Below are 24,033 nucleotides of genomic sequence, written 5' to 3'. Positions count from 1 at the left end.
CTTATCAATCCTAACTGCAATATGAGAAAGTTTTCTTTAACTCTTTCTGTGGCAATATACAATGGGAGAAGGATATGGTTCATTTGGAAGTAATCAATTTATTAAAATTAAATAAATGAAAGTAGAATAAAATGAAAACAGTGAAACACGTGGTAGATATAAGTAGCCTAAAGCATATTGCCAATAATGTTAGAAGTAGCATCAGAAACGTCTTTGAAAACATGGATCATCAAAAAATGAAATGAGATGCCAATGACATAAGAGCAAATATATAGAGAGCCCCGGTATTGTATTTTTTACCTGTTAGTTATTAAAAAAAAAAAACAAGATAACTAACATGTTGCATAATTTGACTGGAGGATATATGGATTTTAAGCGTCTTGGACAAGAATTACACAAGATGAGAAAGTAGGATCTGCACTGGTGAATGGTCTCCAGTGAATGTGGAAGGCAACATTGATATGATAGATCTATCAAAGTACTAGAATGAACTAATTATAAATCATATTTTGTAACTCTCTTCTGTTTATCTTTCTCTTCAGCTTTTTCTCCAATAATCCTATAAATGTAAGGAAGGAATTATTATTACCAATTTAAAGGTGAGGAAACTGAGATTCAAAGAAGAAATCAACTTGCTTATACTCACACAGCTAGCAACTGCTAAAACTGAAATTCAAACCTAGAACTCTTGCCACTGCAAAGTCCAACCTAGTAGTCCGGCTCTGAAGGAGGCATCAAGGGAAATGTAGGTTGGCATGGTTGTCCTCCATATCAACCATTCAAATGAGTGATGTGCCCCAAACACGTATGTTTCTGTCTCATTCTTCACCCCCTCCCAAGATTAGCTTCTTGAGGACATGGAATATATCTTCTTGATATAGCAAGCAAGTGTTTTGGAATTTGCTTGCTTTTTCCAGTGGACTACAACTCCCAGAAGACTTTGGGGCAAATCATACATAAATCCACAAAGTTACTCCCTGGACATCCAAGTGGAGGCACAGAGTCATAACTGGTCATATAGACTTGGAAAGTGAAGTTCAGAGGGAAAAGAAAGAGCAGAATTTCACTGCCTTGGGCACAGCCTTTCCCCAAGAACTGGATAGGGGTAGTCAGTAGTTTGTTCTATAGCCACAAGGTTTAATTGACTTGATCCAGACTTTGGCATGATCAGCAGTGGTCAGAGTGGGTCAAGCAAGGTCCTATGCAGGGATGGGAAACCTGTGACCTCAAGGCCACATGTAGCCTTCTAGGTCCTTGGGTGCAGCCTTTTGACTGAGTCCAAGCTTTACAGAACAAATCCTTTTATTGAGGGGATTTGCTCTGTGAAGTTTGGATTCAGTTAAAGGGCCACACTTGAGGACCTGGAGGGCCACATTCAGCCTTGAGGCTACAGGTTCCCCACCCCTGTACCTATACCATCAAGCTAATGAACAAGTACTGTGGAAAATCAGGTGATGTGGTGGCTAAGATTTCCAGAGCCATTTGAGCTGGGAGTAAAATTCTAGGCCCTGGCCAGTGCTAACTGTTGTGAGTGATTTCTCTTTGTACCCAGCCAGCACTGGGAGGTTTGCATTAAATACGTGTACTTATTTTTTTTCCCCACCTAGCAGCAAGATCCAGTGAGAGGCATATTATGTCATCCTGGGGTGGAGTGGGGAAATTAATATGGTTGTGTCTTCTGAGATACACATGTCTTTTGCTTTCATTTTATTACATTTTTATCTAATCCAATTAAACTGATTGTTCTGAGGTTTTGATTGACATGGCACACAGAGGAATATGAAGGAGTGGTTAGTAGGATGGGAACATGAGCCGTTAACAGAATGAGTCATATTTCTAGATAAAACAGACTTGGAGGTGATGTATCTATGGGGCAGAGCATTGGTTTGATTGACAGCCACCATTGTTCATGGCTCTGACTGCTCATAGAAGACCACACAGATACACTGATACCACACACACACTATTGAACCACTATTAGAAAAGAACAAAAAGATTGATTTGTATAATGCTTTCTACTTTTCAGACAACACAATACTAGGCACTGTTGGGAAAATGAAAGTAGTAGAAGAAGCAAAACAGGTAGCTAAGAATGAAGTGCCTTAAATATTACATGAACTTGCATTTTCTATAAGCCTCATTATAGGGTCACTATGTCTAGAAAATAATATCTACATTTTATATTTAACCATCTTTTTTTTAACTATTCAGAGTGTTGTCAAATCATCAAGCACTTATTAAGCACTTACTGTGTTCTAGGAAATGTGATAAGCTCTGAGAATATAAATAAAAGCAAAAAGAAAGACAGTCCCTGTCCTTAAGGAACTTACTTTCTAATGAAGGGAGACAACACATTTAAAAATAAGCTGAAAAGTAGAGGGGGGAGGAAAAGGAAATGTATCAACATATCTATGAAGGGTTATGATGGAGAAAGAAGATCAGATAGTCAGGAGCTTGGAGATGAATGAAGAAGTGAATATGACTGTCTTGGATACGTTTTTTGTGGAGGTGCTGGAAAAACTAATTAATCAAAAGAAGGGGCTGCAGAGGGAGAGGGATTTTTCAGAGTGAGTGGCCTATTATCTCTTAAATTATATCATTGTAAAAATAGGTCATGATCAGTGACAGCTACTTAACAGCCTTGCTCATTATTGATGTCGTCTTACTGCCTAGAATAACCTCCCTTCTCTGATTTATTTGTCCAAACCCTATACTTCCTTCCAAGTCCAGCTCAAGAAAAACCTCCTTCATTAAAACTTCCCTAACTAACCCACCATGATCTTTTCCTGGCATTGAATTATCTCTCTTTCATTGTTTTTCTCAACTGGTAGGCACTTAATAAATTAAGTATTGACTTCAATTGGACTGAATTGAATTAAATTGAATTGTGTGATAGGTATGTTCATGAAATGATGCCAAAGTATCTGAATTTCTAAGAGGAATGGCCTGGGCTTTCACTGGACAGTAGCAAAGGGTGACAGAGTAAAAGGAAACACCTGCTGATTAGTTGGCCCTTTGTATGTGTGGGGAGATAATATCAAGATGAGTCCCAGGGGTGACCCAGCATGGTTAATCAAATTAGAACAAACTGATTTAAGTTCTGGGATGTATTTCTCATGTCAAGGAACCTAAAGAAAAAGACAGAGAATTTGGTTTGAAATCCAGTAACTGACTATTGATTTGAAGACTGAGGGGAGGCCAAATGGCATCATTTACATAAGATAACAATTATGGGTACATAAAATCACATGGGGATGGAAGTTATGAAGCTTAAAATGTTATTAGGAGAAATATGTCCTAGCCTTTGAAGACTGTGCCTTGGGTATCATGTTACAATGAACGGAAGCAGATTTTTATTTTTCATTTAGATTCCCTGTGTGCACGCAGGCTTAATTCCTGAGAGCCAGCCAGTGAGATGGGAGTGACTGCCACAGGAATCATGGCAGCTTCAGATTAATTATCTAGTGGGGTTTTTGGACTTTGGCGAACCTACTGCTCTTCACATTCATGAATCTTCCCTCCCAGTTCAAGGCTTGTCTTCTCCCTCAAATTTAGAAGGAGAAAACTCCTACAAGATAAATAGATGTATTCTTCTGTACAATCTCTTATGTAGGTACATGATTTGGAAAATCAGGTCAGCGGAGGGAGGGAAAATGGTGATTCATTACTGGTGCTAGAGAGAGGCAGAATTACCTCGTCAGAAATTCTAGGTAATCAGTTTTTCTCCAATTGTCACAGTAATGAATCACTATTGTTAATAAATTGGGGAGTTGAGTTACACTTTAGACTATCTGGATAAACCAGACATGGTATGGCATCTGTCTTCATTAGAAAAGGCACCAGCAAAAAGGTTTGAAGAATTCTGGTCCCCACACCCCTAAGGGAGGCGAACAATCCTCACCTTACCCCCATTTGTTGAAGCTTCTCCAACCAAAGTAAGACTTTAAACTGAGAGTCCCCAATACGATATCTGTCAAAGGCCTCCTGGTGAAAAATCAGGAAGAGCAGCAATTCATTTGTTTGATGGGCAAGCAATGGCAATAAAGAATTCTTGAATGTTGTTCATCACAGGCAGAGATCTTTATTAAAATGTATTTTGTCCCTCAAGTAAATAGGAACCAGAAATGGAAGATGATCCTGGATTCTTCCTGTTTCTTTGCCGCTGAAGGATTTACCCTCTGAGTTTGTCCCATCTGAAGATTCAAACCCAATGTGGTAGGGGTCAGAGATCATGATGGTGTTTTATGGCTAAATGAGTGCTCAGCATCTCGTTTTCAGGATGATAAATTGGCTAAAACTTTATCAGTCTTCAGGTTGAACAAATTCTTTGGGGGCACAGAGTCATCACTAATCAAAACATAACTTGGAATGTGGTTATAAGTCTTTATTGCTCTCCAACTCACAGAAAAACTGAGACTCATTCTGATCTATATGATTTCATAATGGCATCTGACAAGTTCCCATTTTTTTGAGGGGAGGGGGATCAAAAAAAAAAGAAATCTCTGATCAGCGTGTCAGAATCCTGCAAGTCATTTTCATTTCCTTCTCCCAGCCAAGATTAAAAAGCAATCCCCCCATGCATTCTGTCATCTGATCTCGGCGCTGAGAGTTAGAAACATTTCACCAGTAATTCAATATATGGGATTTGATGTGTGTGCGTGTGTGTGTGTGTGTGTGTGTGTGTGTGTGTGTGAGAGAGAGAGAGAGAGAGAAGAGAAGAGAGAGAGAGAGAGAGAGAGAGAGAGAGAGAGAGAGAGAGAGAGAGGGAATGAGCTGCTTGATAAAAGAAAAGATAAATATTAAACATGTTGTTGAGTGTCTTATTTCCCACCATAGAAGGAGATCTGTTTCTGATGTCTTCCATAAGTACATGCTGAGACAGGGAGGGATGATAGAGGGGGGAAGGGTCTAGGACTGAAATATTCTGGAATCATTGATGAACTTTCCTTTCTCTCTTTCAGCGTCTTTTCAATATTGTTGACTTGCATTGGCAAAGTCTCTTTCCCATGAGTCACTAAGGCAACTTCATCATTTATTTCTGGTTTAAACTTCAGAGTATAAAATTGGAAAGGGGGAGATGGGTGTGGGGTATAATGCTACTTCTTTTAATAAATTTAATAATCACCCTGACCATTTAATTTCTTGGATAAATCACTGTACTCTGGCAGGATTTTGTTAAAAATTTTTGAGTCAATTTTCCTTAATGATACTGGCCTACAGTTTTCTTCCACTGTTTTATCTTTCCCTGGTTTAGGTATTAGGACTATATTTGTCTCATAAAATAATTCATGTAGAGTGTTTTCTTTCTCCATTTTGAGAATAATTTGTGAAATATGGGTACTAATTGTTCTTAAAAATTTGATAGAACTCTCCTGTGAATCCATCAGAACCAGGAGTTTTTTTTTTCCTTTGGTAGTTCCTTAACAGCTAGATCTATTTCCTTTTCTGAGATTGGGTTATTTAAGATGTCTATCTGGTCTTCTGACAGTTTGAGGGTTTTTTATGTTTTTGGTGATATTCCTCTACTTCTTTTGTGTTCTAAGTTTTGTCAGCCTTCAATTGTGAATAACATATTCTGATTTCTCTTTTTTTCTTCCAGTTTTGCTGTGATTTCACCTTGCTCACTTTCTGTCTTATTGATTTGATGTTCTGCTCTCTTCTTTTTAATCAGATTAGTTAAGGGTTTGTCAATTTTATTAGTATTTTCAAAGAACCAGCTTTTAGTTTTATTCAACAATTCTAAGTTTTTAATTCCAATTTACCTATTTCCCCTCTGATTTTAATATCTCTTTTTTGTGCTTATTTAAAAACTTTTATTTGTTGGCTTTCTAATTTTTAAAATGCATATTCAGTTTATTAATCTTCTCTTTTTCTTTTTGTTATAGATGTTTGTAAGGATAGGATTTCTGCCCTAAGGACTGCTTTAGCTGCATCCCAGAATTTTTGTTTCAATATTATTATTTTCTTTTATGTAGTTATTGATCATTTGTACAATTTGTTCTTCAACCCACTCATTATGTAGGATTTTATTATTAAGTCTCCATCTGGGTCTATATCTTTTGTTTGTGGTCTCAGAATCAGTAACTATTTTTATTGTGTTATAGTCTGCTTCTACTTCATCATTTTTACATTTGTTTGCAGTATCTTTGTGCCATAGTACAGCCTCAGCATCATCTTCTGGATGCTCTTTGATTTGTCAATGCCTCTCTTAAAGTACAGAGTCTAGAATGAAACACAATAATTTGTTATTCTTTCTTCTTCCCAACATAGTACATATTGGCCGACAATGCTTCAACTTTACTCTCATAAGAATAGGAAAGACAGAATAACATACATACTCAGTTGGTCACAGAAATGTATATTACTTTATAAGCAAGTAGAATGGGAAGTTGATAAGACAAAGAGCGGTAGCTGATAAAAGTGAGGGCAAAAGATCCTTATGGTACTGAGGTATATGTGTGTTCTTTTGCAGTCCATTTAGAAGACACCATAAATCTTTTAGCTATAGTTTCTCCAGCAAATTGTTCAGTAACACATTTTCCTTTTTGTTCATCTCTCTGTTAGATGTATCCAAAACTGAGAGAGGGATCTTAAAGTCTCCTGTCACTATTATGTTATTGTCTATGTCTTCCTGTAGCTTAGATAAAGTTTCCTTTGTGAATTTGGATGCTAAGGTGAGGAGGGACAAGGTGAAAGGAGAGAGAAAGAAGGATTAACAGGAAGAAAATAGAATGGAGGGAAATATACAGTAATCATAAATGTGAAAAAATTACAGCAAGTTTCTCTGATAAAGGTCTCATTTCTCAAATATATAGAGAATGGAGTCAAACTTATAAGAATGTAAGTCATTTCCCAATTGATTGATGGTCAAAGGATATGAACAGGAAGTTTTTCAAAGAAAAAAATCAAAGCAATCCATAGTCATATGAAAAAATGCTCTGTATTACTATTTGTTAGAGAAATGCATATTAAAAGAACTCTAAGGTACTACCTCACACCTATCAGTTTGGTTAATATGACAAAAAAAGAAAATGACAAATATTGGAAGGGATGTGTGAAAATTAGGACACTAATGCACTATTAATGGAGTTGTGAACTGATCCAACCATTCTGGAGAACAATTTGCAACTATGACCAAAGGGCATACTACTACTAGGTCTATATCCTTAAGAGATTTTTTAAAAATACCTATTTGTACAAAAATATCTATAGCAGCTCTTTTTGTTATGGCAAATTGAGGGGATGTCCATCAATTGGGAATGGCTGAACAAGTTGTGGCATATGATTGTGATGGAATACTATTTTGTTGTAAGAAATGATGATCAGGATGCTTTCAGGTAAACCTGGAAAGACTTACATGACCTGACGTAAAGTGCAGTGAACTGAACAAGGAGAACATTGTATACAGTAACACCAATATTACAACAATGATCAAATGTAAAGGTCTTAGTTACTCTGATCAATACAATGATCCAAGACGATTCTGAGGGACTTACGATGAAAAATGCTATCCACTTCCAGAGAAAAAACTGATGGAATCTGAATGCAGATAGAAGCATGCTTTTTTTTTTTACTTTATTTTTCTTGGGGGCTTTTTGGTCGTGTTTTCTTTCACAACATGACTAATATGGAAATACATTTTGCCTGACTGCACTACATAAAATTGCTTGCCTTCTTAATGAAAGAGACAGGGAGAAGGGGAGAAGGGGAGAAGAGGAGGGAGAGAATTTGGAAATCAAAATTTTTTTTTAAATGTTAAAAATAGTTTTTACATGTAATTGGAAAAAATATTTTTAAAAGTGAAAAGATGAACTTTAATTATCCTCATGCTTTCTAGGATTTTTAATAGAAATCTGTGTTATGTTTTCTTAAAAGCTTTATCTAAATCTATTGATAGAAGCATAAGATTTTTGCTGTTTTTTCATTGGTATGATAAATTATACTTACAGTTTTCCTAATATTGAGCCAGCCTTGAATTCTTGGTGTAAATCCCACCTGGTCACAGTATATGATATTTGTGGTATATTATAATAACCTCTGTGCTCATATTTTATTTAAAATTTTTTGCATTAATATTCATTAGGAAAATAGTATATAGTTTTCTTTCTCTGTTTTTGCTCTCCCTGGTTTAGGTATCAAAATCATATTTAGGTCATAGAAATAATTTGGTAGGACTCCTTTATCTATTTTTCCCAAATACTTTACATGATATTATCTGAATTAATTATTCTTTAAATGTTGGTAGAATTTACTTGTAAATATATCTGGTCCTGGGGATTTTTTTTTCTTAGGGAGTTCATTTATAGCTCTTTTATTACTTGTTCAGATTCTTTTTCTAAGAGGGTAATTTAAGTATTCTATTTCTTCTATTAATCTAGGCAATTTATATTTTTGTAAATATGTATGTATTTCATTTAGATTGTTAGTTTTATTGGCATATAATTGGGCAAAATACCTCCTAATAATTACTTTAATTTCATCTTCATTGAATGTGTACTCACTTTTTTCAGTTTTGATACCAGTAATTTGGTTTTCTTTCTTTTAAAAAATAAATTAACCAATCATTTATTTTGTTGGGTTTTTCATAAAACCAGATTGTAGTTTTATTTATTAGTTCCTTTTTTTTACTTTCACTTCTATTAATCTCTCCTTTGATTTTTAGGACTTTGCCCAATTCATTGATTTGCTTTTACTTTTCCCCCCTCTTTTATTGATGTGAGGTTTAGAAATAGATAGTAGATAGATAGATAGATAGATAGATAGATAGATAGATAGATAGATAGATAGATGGATGGATGGATAGATAGATAGATAGATAGATAGATAGATAGATAGATAGATAGATAGATAGATAGATAGATATTCCATTCTTCCTTTCCCTTCCCCTTCTCCCAGTGCATACCCCTTCTCACTCCTCCCTCCTCATTTTGAAATTATACCAATCTAATAGACTCATATCTATAACCTCTGTCTAGGCAGTCTTCTTCTAAATGCTGTAATGATGATAAAGTTCTTAGGGGTTATATGTAGCATCTTTTCATTTAGGCATATAAACAGTTTGACCTTACTAAGTTCCTTATGATTTCTCACTTATGTCTTTTTTTATTTTTATTTTTCTCAAATCTTGTGTTTCAATATCAAATTTTCTATTCAGTTCTGATATTTTTATCAGGAATGCTTGAAAGTTACCTATTTCATTAATATCCATTTTTCCTCTGTGGTATTATACTCAGTTTTACTAAATAGTTTATTCTTTGTTGTAATCCTCATTCCTTCACCTTACGGAATATCATATTCTAAGCTCTCCACTCCTTTAATGTGGAAGTTGCTAAATCTTGTGTAATACTGAGTATGGCTCCACAGTATTTGAATTATTTACTTCTGGTTGCTTTTAGTATTTTCTCTTCGATCCGAGAATTCGAGAATTTGACTATGATATTCCTGGGAGTTTTCATCTCTTTCAGGAGGTGATCAGTGGATTCTTTCAATTTCTATTTTGAGTTCAGGTTCTAAGATATCTAGACAGTTTTCCTTTATAATTTTTTGAAATATGATGTGTAGGCACTTTTTTTAGTAATGGATTTCAGGTGATCCAATAATTAATTCTTAATTTATCTCTCCTTGATCTTTTTTTCAGTTGTTTTTTTCTATGAGATCTTTTACATATTCTTCCATTTCTTCAATCTTTTGTTTTGCTGTTTCTTGATATCTAATAGAGCATTAACTTTCACTTAGCCAATTCTAAGTTTTAAGCAATAATTTTCTTCATTGAGATTTTGTACTTCATTTTTAAAATTAATTCTAATTTTAAAGGAGTCATTTTCTTCAATAGTTTTGTACCTCTTTTATCAAGCTGTTAATGCACTTTTCATAATTTTCTTAATCTCATCTCTTTTCCCATTTTTCTCTGCCATGCTAATTTGTTGTTTTATTTTTTTAATTATTTTCTTGCTTTTTAAAATTTCTTTCTTTAGCTCTTCCAGGAATTATTGTTAGGCTTGTGTCCAATATGCATTTTTCTTTGAAGCTTTGTGTGTAGATGTTTCCAATTTTCTGAATTTGTGTCTTTAGCTTCCCTATCACCACAGTATATTTTTATGATCAGGTTTTTTGTTGTTTGCTCATTTTTCCAGCCTATTTCTTGAGTTTGGACTTTATGTTAGAGTTGCATTCTGCTTAACTCTGAGGCTGGGGTCACTGTCCTGGCTTTTCAGACTTATATGTCCTGCTATTTTCCTAGTTAGCTCTGTTGGCCTATAAGTTTCATTGCTTCCAAGGTAGTGTGATCAAGAAAGAATTATGTTCAGTGTCTTCCTGATCTGTACTCTGGTCCTTACCTAGGTAGGATTCCTGCTTTTTCATGATCACAATTCCTCTCTGCTTTGGAGCTGTGACCTAGAATTGGGCAATGGTCAATGGAGTTGCCAAATGGTACCCAGTCCTGCACTCAGTGCTAATAGAGGGGTCTTCTATGATCTCTTTTGACCAGATGTTTAATTCCCTTAGGTCCATGGGCTCTGAGGACTCCCTGTACCATTGCTGCCACTGCTGCTATTTCCTCCAAGGTTGGCCAACCTATATTCTAGGGTCTATGGGTGTTGTTTTGTTTTTTTTTTAATAGCCTCCTAAGTTGTACTGGTCTGAGAAAAATGACTCACTTTCACTTTTTTGTTGGTTATGCCAATTAGAATTTGATTTGAGTTGCTTTTTAAAGTGGTTTAGAGGGTAATGTTGGTAGAACTTGGGAATAATGCCCAACATACTCAACAACATTGGCTCCTCCTCTTCCCCTGACCCTGAAGTTTCTTAAGTAAAAGAATGATGTGATCAGACTTCTGCTTAAGAGCATTATTTTGGGGGACAGCTAGGTGGTGCAGTGGATAGAGTCCTGGCTCTGGATTCAGGAGGACCTGAGTTCAAATCCACTTACTATCTGTGTGACCCTGGGCAAGTCACTTAACTCCATTACCTAGGCAAAAAAATATATTATGTTGGCAGCTGTGTGAAGGATAGATTGGAAAGAACAAAGAAGGAGTCTTCCTTTTCAAAATGTTTCATTTGGAGATATTCTTAAATTCACCCCCATCATTCAAACTCCCCACATCTCAGTTATAAATCTCTGCCTTCTCTTTAACCTCATTCATGTATCTCTTTCCCCATATAAACCACAGTTCCACAGATAAGATCCCATTATGGTGAACCCTAAGAGACAGTCTCCATTCTTTGGCTGCTCTGGAAGGTTGGGGTAGCAAACTTGGCTCATAACAACTGGGCCATTGTCTGAGCCCTTATAATCTCTTTATTACAGAGGACTGTGATGACGGGATAGCCTAGAATGCATTTGGCACAATATAAGATTTTAGGGGACCTGGTGTGTTTTAGGGGTTGGTCTATTCTCAAACATATAAAACTCTAGAGATCAAGGGAAAAAGTAACAAAATGTGAACCCAACTGTTTGAATGCCCCATAATCCTTTCTGCCACTGATAAACAGCCTATATCTTGATTATGAAGATGATAACACGTCACTTTCTTTTTTCCCCATTAAATAGTTATTATAACACTAAATCTGTTGCAATCAAAATGGTACTGTTTACAGATATTATCATATAAACATTTTAATAAGAAGAAGCTACTATAAAAGCAAGCATTTACTTAACTTTTTTTTTCCAATTGCTTATACATCATATGGACAAATGTATATAACCAGTAACAAAGCTGCAAAAGCTATAACCTTTAAATCACTAGGGTTTCTTTCAAATAAAACAGTTAAGCAAGATAAAAAGTAAGAGTAGAGCTACCAGTTACCATTTATGCAGATCTTCTTCATTCATATCTGTTCCTTTTCATTTTATGCATGAATCCTTACAGGTTCAATTCAATCACAAGAAGCAAACTGCTGGACACATATCATGTTCCCCCATGAAAAATGTTGCCTGTCTTGGGAGATGTTCCTCCTCCCTCAGCTTCTCTAATGGTGGTGATACTCTCACTCTCTATTATTTTCTCTGTCATGGTCTTTGTCATGATCCCAATGTCTTTCTCGTTCTCTTCTTCTCTCTCTATAACAATTATCATGACAATTTCTGCTATGGGATTTGTGACATCGTCTTTTTTCTCTGGATCTTCTGTGGTCTCTTTCTCTTCATTGTTCACATCTTGATCCAGAACCATAAGATTTGGACTGAATTCCATGAAGGCAATCCCACAAGGAACTAATAAGCACTTTGCAATGATCATCAGCGGATACTTTGGATTATTTAATTAAGGAAATAGTCACCAGTGTCACCAGTGTCTCAATAGCACTCCCATAATTACCAGCACACAGTTCTTGAAATGGCATTGCTCAAAATTGCCATTTCTATTCGTGATTTCTCCAAACTCTGCTTCACTTAATGGCATTCTTGTAGCATCCATTTCTCTTCCAGGTGGCCCATAGTCACTTATCATATGGGGAGGTCAGCCATATGGATTGGTAGGTGATAGACCTTGGATATCTGATGTTGGTATGCTGCTGTTGGTTGGTGGGGGAAAGTTGGGTTCGTATGTGGAGCTGGTGAGGGAGTAAGGACACCTGGAAGTGGTCCAGGAAGATATGGAAGAGAAGTAAGTGAGAGGGGTGGCCTCAAAGGGCCAGGTGTGTGAGTAGAAAAGGGCTTGGAGGTGGAGGTGCTCATTGCTTGGAGGTAGAGGACCAGGACAAGGGCCATAGCCTGACACTAGGTGGAGGACCAGAAGAAATTGGACCCAATGGAGGCTGCCCAAAAGGCTGTCCTGGAAAAAGAACTGGTGGTGGAGGGTAACCTCCTCCATTAAGAGGCCCAGATAATGGAGGAGGTAGAACCTGACCAGGAGGGATAGGGCCTGGTGCACTGGGAGGGCCTGGAGGACCTATGGGTGGACGTGGTGGACTTTGTTCAGATTTTAGGCCAAACATGGGTATTTACTCTATGCTGTGCCTCATATATCATAGAATCCCAGTTTCTAGGATCAAAGGCCAAGTTCCTTTAATAAGATGTTTGATCAAATTTCCTGGGAAAGGTGGGGGTGACCCTCCTGGTCCAGCTGGTCCAGAAAATCTGTCCCTACCTGGAACAATCCTGGAAAATGATCCCATCTCCTACCACTTTGTGGAAATTCTGCATATTAACTGCCTCCTGGAGGGCCAGCTTTGCCTTCCCCTGACATTTGTCCTGACTACATAGTTTTTCTGGATTGCATTTCAAATTGGTTCAGGAACTGCTTACTACAAGCAGTCACAACAGGATTCTGACCATGTAGTTCTCTTTTAGGTAACAGAGGCATTAACTTTTTTGAGGATCCTTCAGATCGAGCACCAGCAAGGGCAAACCCCTTTGACTGGCCATTAGCATGGTTTTCAAAAAACTTAATCTCTGAAATATAATTTATTCCTAAAGAATGGACTGCTTGAGTTAAATCTTCATCAATTGTCCAGCATGTAAGATTTCCAATGTACAATGCAGTTTTCTTTCCAATATATGTAAAGACAACATTTAGTGCTGATCCTTTACCTATATCATTGCCAACAGATGGTGGGAAAGCATACGTGTAATCACAATCCTCTGGGGCATATCCATTATTCACAGATGGAGAGATGACAATAGTATACAAATTATCTGATCATGCCCACCATATTCAGCCTCCTGGGTTGAACTTTTCACCCACATCTGCATAAATGTCTATGTGATCCACACCATCCACCATTTTCCCTTGCCTGCTGCAGCCACCTGCAGCAGCTTGGTCTACAGCAGCCCACATGTCACTTTAGCATCTAGAACAGGTAGAAGGAGGAGTGGTAAAGTATGCTCTTTTATGTTTTATTTGGTTTTTTCCCCCAGATACTACAATGAAAATGCTGAAATGGAATAAAAACTCTTCTATGGTTGGCTACCTGATTAATTCATATACACATTGATAAATTTGCACCTTTTCAGATAATGTACTTTAGATTTATTGTACTATTTGATCCTTGTAATGTTCCTATGAGGAGGCTTCTATCCTTACTCTGAAACAAGTTTCATCAAAACAGAAACACTGTCCTCCAAAGAATCCCTCCCTTTGTTCCATAACTAAATGACTAATTCATTTTTTGTCCTGCCTCTTTGGGATTTTGGATTTCTTAAGATATACTTGCTATGTAAGCCCAACAAAACCAAATATGGTATGGATCATGTGTTTTTCAGAGAATCTCTATCTATGAAACCCCACCTCCTCCAGGACATTTTTCCAGATTAAGTGAAGGAAAATGGGATGAGATCCCTCCGTTCTATCCTGTCCATCACTCACTGCCTCCCCAAGGCAATCCTGACTCAAGCTTTCATCTTAGGATTTGGGCATGTGCTTTCATTCACAGACACCCTCTCCACAAGTATTTGTGCAAATATGTCCTTCAGCATAAAAAGCTGGCAGGGGTCAGCAACTTTTTTTTCTTTTGGAGACTGGGATTCTCTAGCTGGACCAGGCTGGAAGTGCAGTGGACATTCCTGGGCCAAATCCCAGTAGTGATTATCATAGAAGTTTTAACCAGTTTTTCTGACTTGAGCTGGGTAGCTCCACCACAGGCAGCCTGGTGGGAGCTCACCACATTGGTACCAGACTGAGCATGGATACCCAATTGGCTTCAGCCCTGCTGCAGCTTGGAACTCTTGAACCCAAGGGGAGTCAGAATCCTTGGTCTCCCCTAGTAGCAGGGCTCACAGGCATCTGTCATCATGCCTGGTCATGTTAGCAGTCTTCTGAAGCATCAGTCCAAGGACACCATCTCTATGATGAATGAAAAGAAAGCAGCATCTATCCTTTTTCTGTTATCCCCAGTCCTCATGTTAGTGTCCTGTCTATTGTAGATGCTCAAAAAATATGTCCTTATGATAGAATACTATGGAAGTTTGCACCAATTCCAAATAACCCAAGAAAGGCTGTTTTTACACCCATCTTCCTCTTTTAAAATGTTTGTAGACAGTCTTTCTCACAGAGAGCAGAAGTGTCTTGCCTAGGGTCACACCATCTAGTACATCCAATGAAGATATCTATTATCTTGTTTAATCTGTAAAACATATCTGTGAGGTAGGTAACAGAAGAAATATATATGCCAATTTCACAGATAAAGAAACTGAAAATGAAAATGTAAGGGGCTTGCCCAAGATCATATTTGCCTGAAGAATTCAAATGATGGCAAGCCTATCCATAGGCTGAAGAACTGCTGTTAGAAAAGTTCTCCATTAAAGCCAAAGAAAGGACAAGCTCCAGACTAGGGACTGTCTCTCAGTCAGTGGAAATGCACCCACATATACCCAAAACCAGGAGGAAGATGTCTGAGAAATTATTTGGGTATTATGCATTCATCCATACACTCACATTCAAGTGGAGTGAGGTCAAAAGAAAAAAGGTTCAAATCCCATCTTTGACAATTTATTACCTGTGTGACTTTGGGCAAGTCATTTAACATCCTTGGGCCTTACTTTTCTCATTTGTAAAATTGGAGAGGGGGGACTCAATAGACTCTAAGTTCCCTTCCAGCTCCTAATCTATGATCCATCCATTCAACAATTATGTTTCCATGCAAAGAACTGTGCTAGGCACTTTGTAGGTTATGAAGACGAGTCATAAATAGGTCACTATTGTCTTTAAGGGCATTATGTCCTATAGTCTAATGGGGAGGATAAGACATGCACACTTACTGTAATACTCCTCTTAAAGGAGAAACTAAGACATGTACAAATTACAAGGTAAGAGGTGATAAATGTCAATCAATAAGCATTAATTAACCATCTACTATGTGCCAGATTCTGGGAATATAAATACCAAAATGAAATAGTCCTCACTCTAAAGGAACTTACATTTGAATGGGAAAAGAGCATGAAAACATAGAAATGCATCCAAAGTAGACAAAAATTAGTATGGGGGAGGGTCAAGTTGGAGCTGAGATTTGAAAGGTTGAGATTCTAGGGTCATAATGGAAGTATGAACAAAGTATGAACTTTGGTAGTTCAGAGGAGAGAAAGACCACATTTGTTTTAGAAATTGGGAAAGGCTTCTTGGTGGAGGTGACATTTAGACTGGACCTTTAAAGATGGAGTAAGATTTTAATAAGTAAAGATGAAGCCAGAGGAACATTCCAAGTGTGGTAAATGATCAGATAAAAGATCCAGAGGTAAGGGTGGACTTGATGTGTCCAGGGATGATATATAGACCAGTTGACTGGAATGAGGGTTGATGTAAAGGAATAGTAAGTAAAAAATCCTGAAAGAATGATGAAGGTCAAATTGTAAGAAAGCCTTGAATGATAGACTTAAGAATTTAGACTCTATTTGGAAATAATGGAGGGTTTTCAGATAGGGCAGGCTATGTGCAAGGCATCATAATAATAATTTGTATATACAATCATGTTTATAGTACAAGTTTCATTGTTATTCTAAAAGATGTTTCCAATTGTCTCAATACTATGGAAAAACCCAAAATGATTCTCAATAGTTTATTTAAACATTGGAAAAAATCACTAAATTTATTTTTAACTCCTAAAAAGTTAATCACTTCTTCTATGTGTATATGTGTGCATATGTTGAGAGAGAAGTATCAAATAAATATATACATATAGATTATATGCAGAAACACCACAGTTGGTTTATTGAATGCTTTGTACTTAGATATGGGGTCTTTCTCACAGTGTTTGGAAAGGATGTATAAACTTGCACTTTTTATAGCGTATGAATGCAAGGTACATATAACAGAATTCTGAAAATGATGGTCTCATTACTTCATTGATGTGTTGCTATGCCATCCAGATCTTCTCCTTCTGATCTGAGAAGCTTAATGTTGTAGAGTCACATACTCACAGGGAGGAACCTTAGAGATGTCCTTACATGCTCTCCTTTTGTTGTCATTGTTTGTTGTTGTTCATCCTTCCTTCTTGAAAAGGACCAATGACATCACAAGAATGATGTTTTGACTTGCATGTGACTTGGATTTAAGTGAGGCAGAGCTGTGCAACTTCATTAGCTTCCCTCTCTCCTCCAGACTCATCTGAGTCCAGTGGAAAGACAAAAGTCAAGACAATTGGCCATGGCCTGAGATGCAGTGGGTGACCTTCTTAGGTCTTTCCCAGGTCTCAATTTGTATGAGGCAAGGCCCATTCAGTGATTAAGGGCTAGGTCACAATTGAACCAAAAGATGGCCTAGTATGCCATCACAAAAGAATTAATCTGGGAGGGGAAGACCCTCAGAGTTTCTGGCCAGAACAGAAAACAATTGCTATTTATATTCTCTGAGCCATCAAAACCTAAACAATGACTCTCTCATTTTACCAAGGAGGAAACAAAAAAACAAGAGAAGTTTTTCTCTTGGATTACTGCAGTTAGAGGCAACCAGGACTTGAAGCTATATCTGCTGATGTTAGGTCCAATGCTCTTTCCACTAATTTCTCTGTGATGACTATACCAGTTATGCTATCTTCCTCATCCTCAGATTCAGAGATGATATCTAAGCCGAGCTCTCCATTTGAATCAGAACCACTCATTTGAACAAAGGCCAAGTTCACCACCATAATTCCCTCCTGACCCCAGAATTAACTGCATAGTGTAGCTACCATTCATTTTTTAGCTTTTCATTGTCCCATACCAATTTTTTTAAGAGCCAAAGTCTCTACTTCCTCCAATCTACTGGAAAGAAAAATTGTCTGGTATATTGAAGATCTCTTGGCTTCCTTCCTATCCTGAAACTTGCTGTGAAGTAACAGGAGTAAATTTCTCTACCTTTCCAACTCTTGTTGCTAGATTGAGGACTCTAGGGGAAGAAAGACAATAGTGCAGGGGAGATGCCAAATTTGTGTGCTTCTACACAAGCATAAATTACCTCCTGGGTTTCAAGAGAACACCAAGATATTCTCTTGATGCTAATGAGCAAATTTGTGCCTGATAGTAATCTCAGTCCCTAGGTATATTTATGACAGATTATAGGGAGATTATTGAATAAGCTAAGTAGAACAGTATAAGAGAGTGAAATCTAGATTAGTTTAGTAAAACACTGGGGAATAAAGCATCAAATAGGGCATAAGGATCTTTGGATCCAATTATATGTTGGGTAAATGGAGAATGGATTCTAAAACTGGGTAGAGGAGTGACAGTCTTTGCCTATATAGCTGACCAATTTAGAATCAAAATTATGTAGCTGAAAGATGACCTTAAAGGTCCCTAAGTGTGTTACCTTCATTGCATAGATGAACAACCTGAGACCTGGAGAGTGTAAATGATCAGCTTGAGGTCACATAGACAGTAAGTGTCAGAAGTGGGATTCAAATTTAGTTCTTCATAGTTCTAAGTCCAGGACTTTATCACCTTTACTGTCATGATTCTCTACTTACACACTCCATAAATTAAAGCCAGTAATCTTTGATTCTCACAGCCTCACCTGAATGGAATAAGGCCAAATGAGATAATGGCTAAGAGTAGGCTTATTTTTAAAAAGATGGTACAAACATAAATACTCATTACTTATATGTATAGTTCCTACACTAATGAAATAATAGGCCCAGACCAAAAAAAGAAAAAAAAATATTAAGTCCATGATATGATTGAAAAAAAATCTAGCAAGGAGATTTTTGCTGTCTAGGGGTGCTGGGAACCCCAAAATTCAAGGGCAAAAGGCACAGTTCCTGCCTCAAAAGAATTTGACTCAAGCCTTCTTTCAGTCAGAGACAAGGTTTATTAAAACACCAGTTGGAGTGGGCAAGATTCCTAGTGAGTCTGTGCTATTGGCCAGATTTTAAGAATCTGAGCTTTTGTGATGCTCATATGGACAAGCAGGCCAGATTCTTAAGGAATCTGAGCAATTGATGGACAAGACTGACCCCTTTTATAGTAAGAAAGATTATGGGAAGATCTAGATGTGATCAAGGAGTTGGGGTGACTGGGAGGTAACAGAGAACAAGTCTAGATGGAATTAAAGAGTGGCAAAATAGCCCAGTGTAGGTCAGGTGCAGACAACTAGGGCCACAAGGAAAGGGTAGTTAAAAGGATTATACTGGGATGATCTGAGTGTATCAGGCAAATGACAGAGACTTGGTTCAGGAACTTTGAGGTCCTTTTAGGGGTCCAGGGCAAATCCTATCCCCCATCAGAGACTACAGCAATATATCACGAAGATCCTACACTGTGATCAGGTGGGATTTATCCTGCTTCAGACACTAAGTAGCCATGTGACCTTGGTCAAGTCACTTAACCTCTTTCTGACTCAGTTCCTCAATTGGGGTAATAGCACCAACATCAAAGAGTTGTCATGAAGATCAAATGGGATGATATTTGCAAAAAGCCTGGCATACAGTAGATGCTATATAAATTCTTATTACGTTCCCATGAATGCTATGAGTTTTCAGCATTAAAATTTGTTACTTCCTCCCCTCTCATTCCCCTGAGTCCCAAAATAATAATTTTCTAAAGACCCTGCAGACAGGTAGAGTCAGTGGTCACTGATGGCCCAAATAGAACTGACCAGCTCCTTGATTCCCTTCTGTCTATAGATAGATACAGACCTATGTGATTCCCTCCAAGGAATTTATGTCCTTTTTGGAATGGACAGACAAGACAGGGCTCAGCAAACCAAGTCCCAGTAAGATTCTAAAAGAAACCTGCCAACTCACACCACCAGAAAATATAGAACAGTAATACAAAATTGCAGATGAGGAGCTCCTTGGGTCACATGGTCCTCTGAGCCTTTCAACTCTTGAAGAGAACATTTGGAATCAAAAGACCTGGACTCACTGAAGCAGAGAAAAGTGGACCAAACAGATTGCCTGCATCAGGGAATGCATGCATTGATTCTTTTTGACAAAAGTTTTTTTCTGTATTTATTGATATAATTATATGATTTTTGTTGTTTTTGTAATTGACATGGTCAATTATACTTATAGTTTTCCTAGTATTGAATGGTCCTGCATTCCTGGTATAAATCCCACCTGGCTATAGTATAGGATCTTTGTGATATACTGCTGTAATCTCCTTGCTAATTTTTTTTAAAATTATGTCATGGATTCTTAATATTTTTTTTCCTCCTTTTGGTATGGACCTGTTATCTCATCCATGTAGGCAGCTTCCAGTGAGGAAACCCCACTCCCATAAAGACAGATTTTGTTTGTTGTTTTAGTTCAGTCATTTCAGTCATGTCTGACTTCTCATGATCTTATTTGCAATTTTCTTGGCAAAGATACTAGAGTATCCTCTCCAGCTCATTTTACATATGAGGAAACTGAGGCAAACAGGGTTAAGTGACTTGTTCAGGGTCACACACAGCTAGTAAATGTCTGAAGCCAGATCTGAACTCAGATGCTCTACCTACTGGCCTTCTAGCTGCCCAATCAAGGAAAACAGGTAATTGCCACGCAGCATATGGAGAGTTGCCCGGGCCACTGAGAAGTTAATTGAATTGCTCAAGTTTACCCAGTCAGTATGTGTCAGGTAGAACATGTCTGTGACAGATTTTTTTTTACTTCAATCTCTTTTGTTTTTTAATAGTATTTTTTTCCAATTACATGTAAAGACAATTTTTAACACTCATTTTTAGAAGATTTTGAGTCCCAAATTTTCTCGTTCCCTCTTTCCCCTCCCCACTCCCTAAAAAAGTAAGAATTTTAAATAGGTTATATATGTGTAATTATGGGAAACATCATATAAGTCATGTTGTGAAAAAAGAAACAGACCAAAAGAAAAAAAAAATGAAAAAAATAAAGTTAAAGCAGCATGCTTCAATTTGCTTCAGACTCCATCAGTTATTTCTCTGGATGTGGATAAGCATTTTCCATCATGAGTTATTTGAAATTGTCTTGTATCATTGTATTGCTGAGAAGAGTTAAGTTGTTCATAGTTGATCATCATACGACATTGCTGTTACTGTGTACAATGTTCTCCTGGTTCTACTCACTTCATTTTGCATCAGTTCATTTAAGTCTTTCCAGGTTTTTCTGAAATCTGCCTGCTCGTCATTTCTTATAGCACAATAGTATTCCATTATATTCATATACTACAACTTGTTCAGCCATTCCTCAATTGATGGGTATTCCCTCAATTTCCAATTCTTTCTGCAATGGATTCTTATAAATTATTGCCTTGCTAAGGAATAGAAAGCACCATTGGTTGCAAATCTTTTCCAGCTATGGTATTAGAGCTGATTCTTTTCCTCCATCCTATAACTAAATGTTTTTATTTTCTCCATCCCAGTGTGTTCAGCAGCTCCTCATCCTCCATCCTACAAGTCCTTGAATGAGTAGTGAGGAGGGGGAAAGGAAGGGAGAAAGAAGCATAGCATTGACCAAGTGCAGAATCCAGAACTTTGTACCATATGAATGATAAATGGGCATCATTGATAATACATACTTTCCAAATCTCTGAAGAATCCATGTCAAGAGAACTCATCTGTAGGGCCCTTGTTTCCTGAGATACAGTATATATTTAAGCATGATAAACTGGATCTTCCTTCAGGTCAGGGAATGTTCGGGGCTCCCTTAGCTAAACTTCTGACCTTAGTTTCCCTGGGTATGTATGTTCACCCTTGAGGGAGCCACTTCTTTATATTGTCTCCAAACTGATTCCTGCTCTCCCATCCCAGAGACCTTTAAAGCAGAGAGATTCATAGGATAATATATTTAGAGCTGCAAAGGATCTTAGAGGCCATGAAGTTTGACCTTTCCATTTTAGAGATGAAGAAAGTGGTTCACAGAGAGGTTAAGCAGAGGACTTAGGGTTACAAAGCTAAGAAATGTCTAAGGCAAAATTTGAACTTTCTTCCTTACTCCAAATATACTGTCATATACACTTTGCCATGCTGCCATGAGATGGCCATTCATATGAGATGATTAAAGGGAGCAAAGGGGCTAAACTCAATTCACCTTGCTCCTCTGGTTCTATGAAATGAATGGATTCAGTTCTGCCTTCATACCTAGATTGTGCTGACCATATAATGCCTCTGAAAAATGGTTTGCTGATGTCTACTCTAAATTATTGTTCATGGGGTGATAGAACTCTGGATAAGTTTGGAGCCAAAAGATTTAAGCCTCCATCCCAAACATTTCCTAGCTCTGCTTATACTAAGCATGCTCAAGAGAACTGAATTTTCTCACCTTTTTTCCTAGCCCTGTCTACCCTCAGGAGGAAGCAGGGAACAGAAAAGAAGAAAAGGAAAAGTCGGACATGCATCACCACTGAAACCTCTAGAGACACCTAGAGAACACACACAAAGGTGGGAAACCTAAATATTGTGGCAGTTTCTGAGTGTCATGTGGAAGGCCCCTACTCTTTTGTCCTCAAGGTACTTAGATCTCCATTCTGCTGTTATATAGAGAATGAAGGTAAAGGGGGAAGGAGAGGACACTAGTTCCACAATCCCCATCAGATCTTTGTAGCTGAACTTCCCTTTCTCTATACCCTGTAAGCAGTCCCACCACTCATGAAGTGATATTGCTTTCAGATGCCTCCTGCAGCTGTCAAAATCCATGTGAAGTAAATGCCCCTTGCGTGGTACCAGTCAGCTCCCCCTAACATCCCTTCCATTACACTGCTAATTTGGGAGGAGGATGGTCCCCAGCCTGAATAATCAGCCTCTGTATAATCGAGAGTGAAGCAGTGACGAGGTCGCACTTTCCACTGGAAGGTTTCAACAATGCCATAGTTTGGAATTACCCTGGAGCCTCCCAATTGCTGTCTTTTGGTTTAGATTAAACCTTGAGATAGTTTGCCAAGTTTCAAACCCACCCTAGGCTCATGCATTGTATGTTTTGAGCTGAACTTGAACTTTATGAGGTGCAAGTTAATTTGCATTTGGCAAAATGCAATTTCCTGTTTCTAAGAAAAAAAGGTCTTAAAGGATTTCTTTAAGAGACACAAATGGCTTCCTGGACATCAAATAGCTCTTACAAAGCAATATTTTAATAAGTTAAGTGTAAATGAATTGAAAACATATGGATTCGATTTCCCTTGAACTACAGATGGGTTTAAAAATTAACAGGGAAAATGGCTTGGCACGGGGACTTTGGGGTTTTCTCGAACCAAAACATTAAGGAAAATAGATCAAGATGTTAGACAACCCCCCCCCAACTCACCAGGGTTCCCCCAGCCATGATTGTGTATTTTCAAGATTCTTGCACTCTAAACAAGAGAATTTTAAATTAGCTCCAACTGGTAGGTCTCTCTTCCCCTTTGCTTCTCTCCTCCCTTTTGTCATCTTTCTCTTCATTTTCCTCTCCTCTCCTCTCCTCTCTTCTTCCTCTTCTCATCTTCTCTTTTCTACACTCCTCTCTTCTTTTCTCCTCTCCTCTTTTCTCTTCCCTTCTTTCTTCTTCTCTTCTCTTCCTTTTTTCTTCTCTCTCTTTATCTCTTTTCTCTATCCTCTCCCTCCCTCTCAAAAGTGCTGAGGTGGTACTTTCCTCCTGACTTCCGAAAAGTCTCTCTTTTCATTTGGATTCTATCCTCTCCATGTGGCAACTCCAACATTCCAGCTCTGGGGGGAGCATCTGGGTTGCCAGCTCACTCTACAGTCTGTCCTGATCAAAGCCTGAAAAACTCCTCCCTGCTCATCTCCCCTCCCTCATCTCTGACCTTGATCTAGTAAAAGTGGTAAGAAGTAAATAGTTCCTAGTCAGGCAGTTTCTGCCATCACACACATTTCCTCCCTCGACTGCTGTAACGTTCTCTCTACACAGACATTACCTTATGACCCCACATTCTCTCCTTCAATCTCCACCAAGCTCTCTGTTCATATACCAACCATATCTGCATTTCTTACCTCCATCCTTAACCCTATTTTTATCCCTCTTAGTTCATAACCTCCCCACCCCAATTCCCTATCATTTTATTTGGAAAAGGCAAAGACATTCTTGAGGATGTCGCCAAAAAGTCTACATTCATTGTCATTATCTTCATCACTATCACCCTCCTTCTAGCAATCAGGTTTGATCTTACCTACACACTTCAAAGACTTTGATAATCATATTAACTTATTAATAATAGTGTGAAGTTGCAATAGGTGCTTATGA

The 24,033-nt window shown here is 37.8% G+C and overlaps 1 pseudogene; it reads right to left on the bottom strand.

The window, feature by feature from the left end:
* The window catches only part of LOC110198565 (cleavage and polyadenylation specificity factor subunit 6-like), a 41,441-nt pseudogene extending 27,717 nt beyond the window's left edge, over positions 1–13,724 (bottom strand).
* Positions 13,725–24,033: the final 10,309 nt, after the last annotated feature.

This window comes from Phascolarctos cinereus, unplaced genomic scaffold, assembly GCF_003287225.1.
Source record: "Phascolarctos cinereus isolate Bilbo 61053 unplaced genomic scaffold, phaCin_HiC Scaffold_726;HRSCAF=1367, whole genome shotgun sequence".
Taxonomy (NCBI): domain Eukaryota; kingdom Metazoa; phylum Chordata; class Mammalia; order Diprotodontia; family Phascolarctidae; genus Phascolarctos; species Phascolarctos cinereus.
This window is presented reverse-complemented; position numbering and strand designations above follow the sequence as displayed.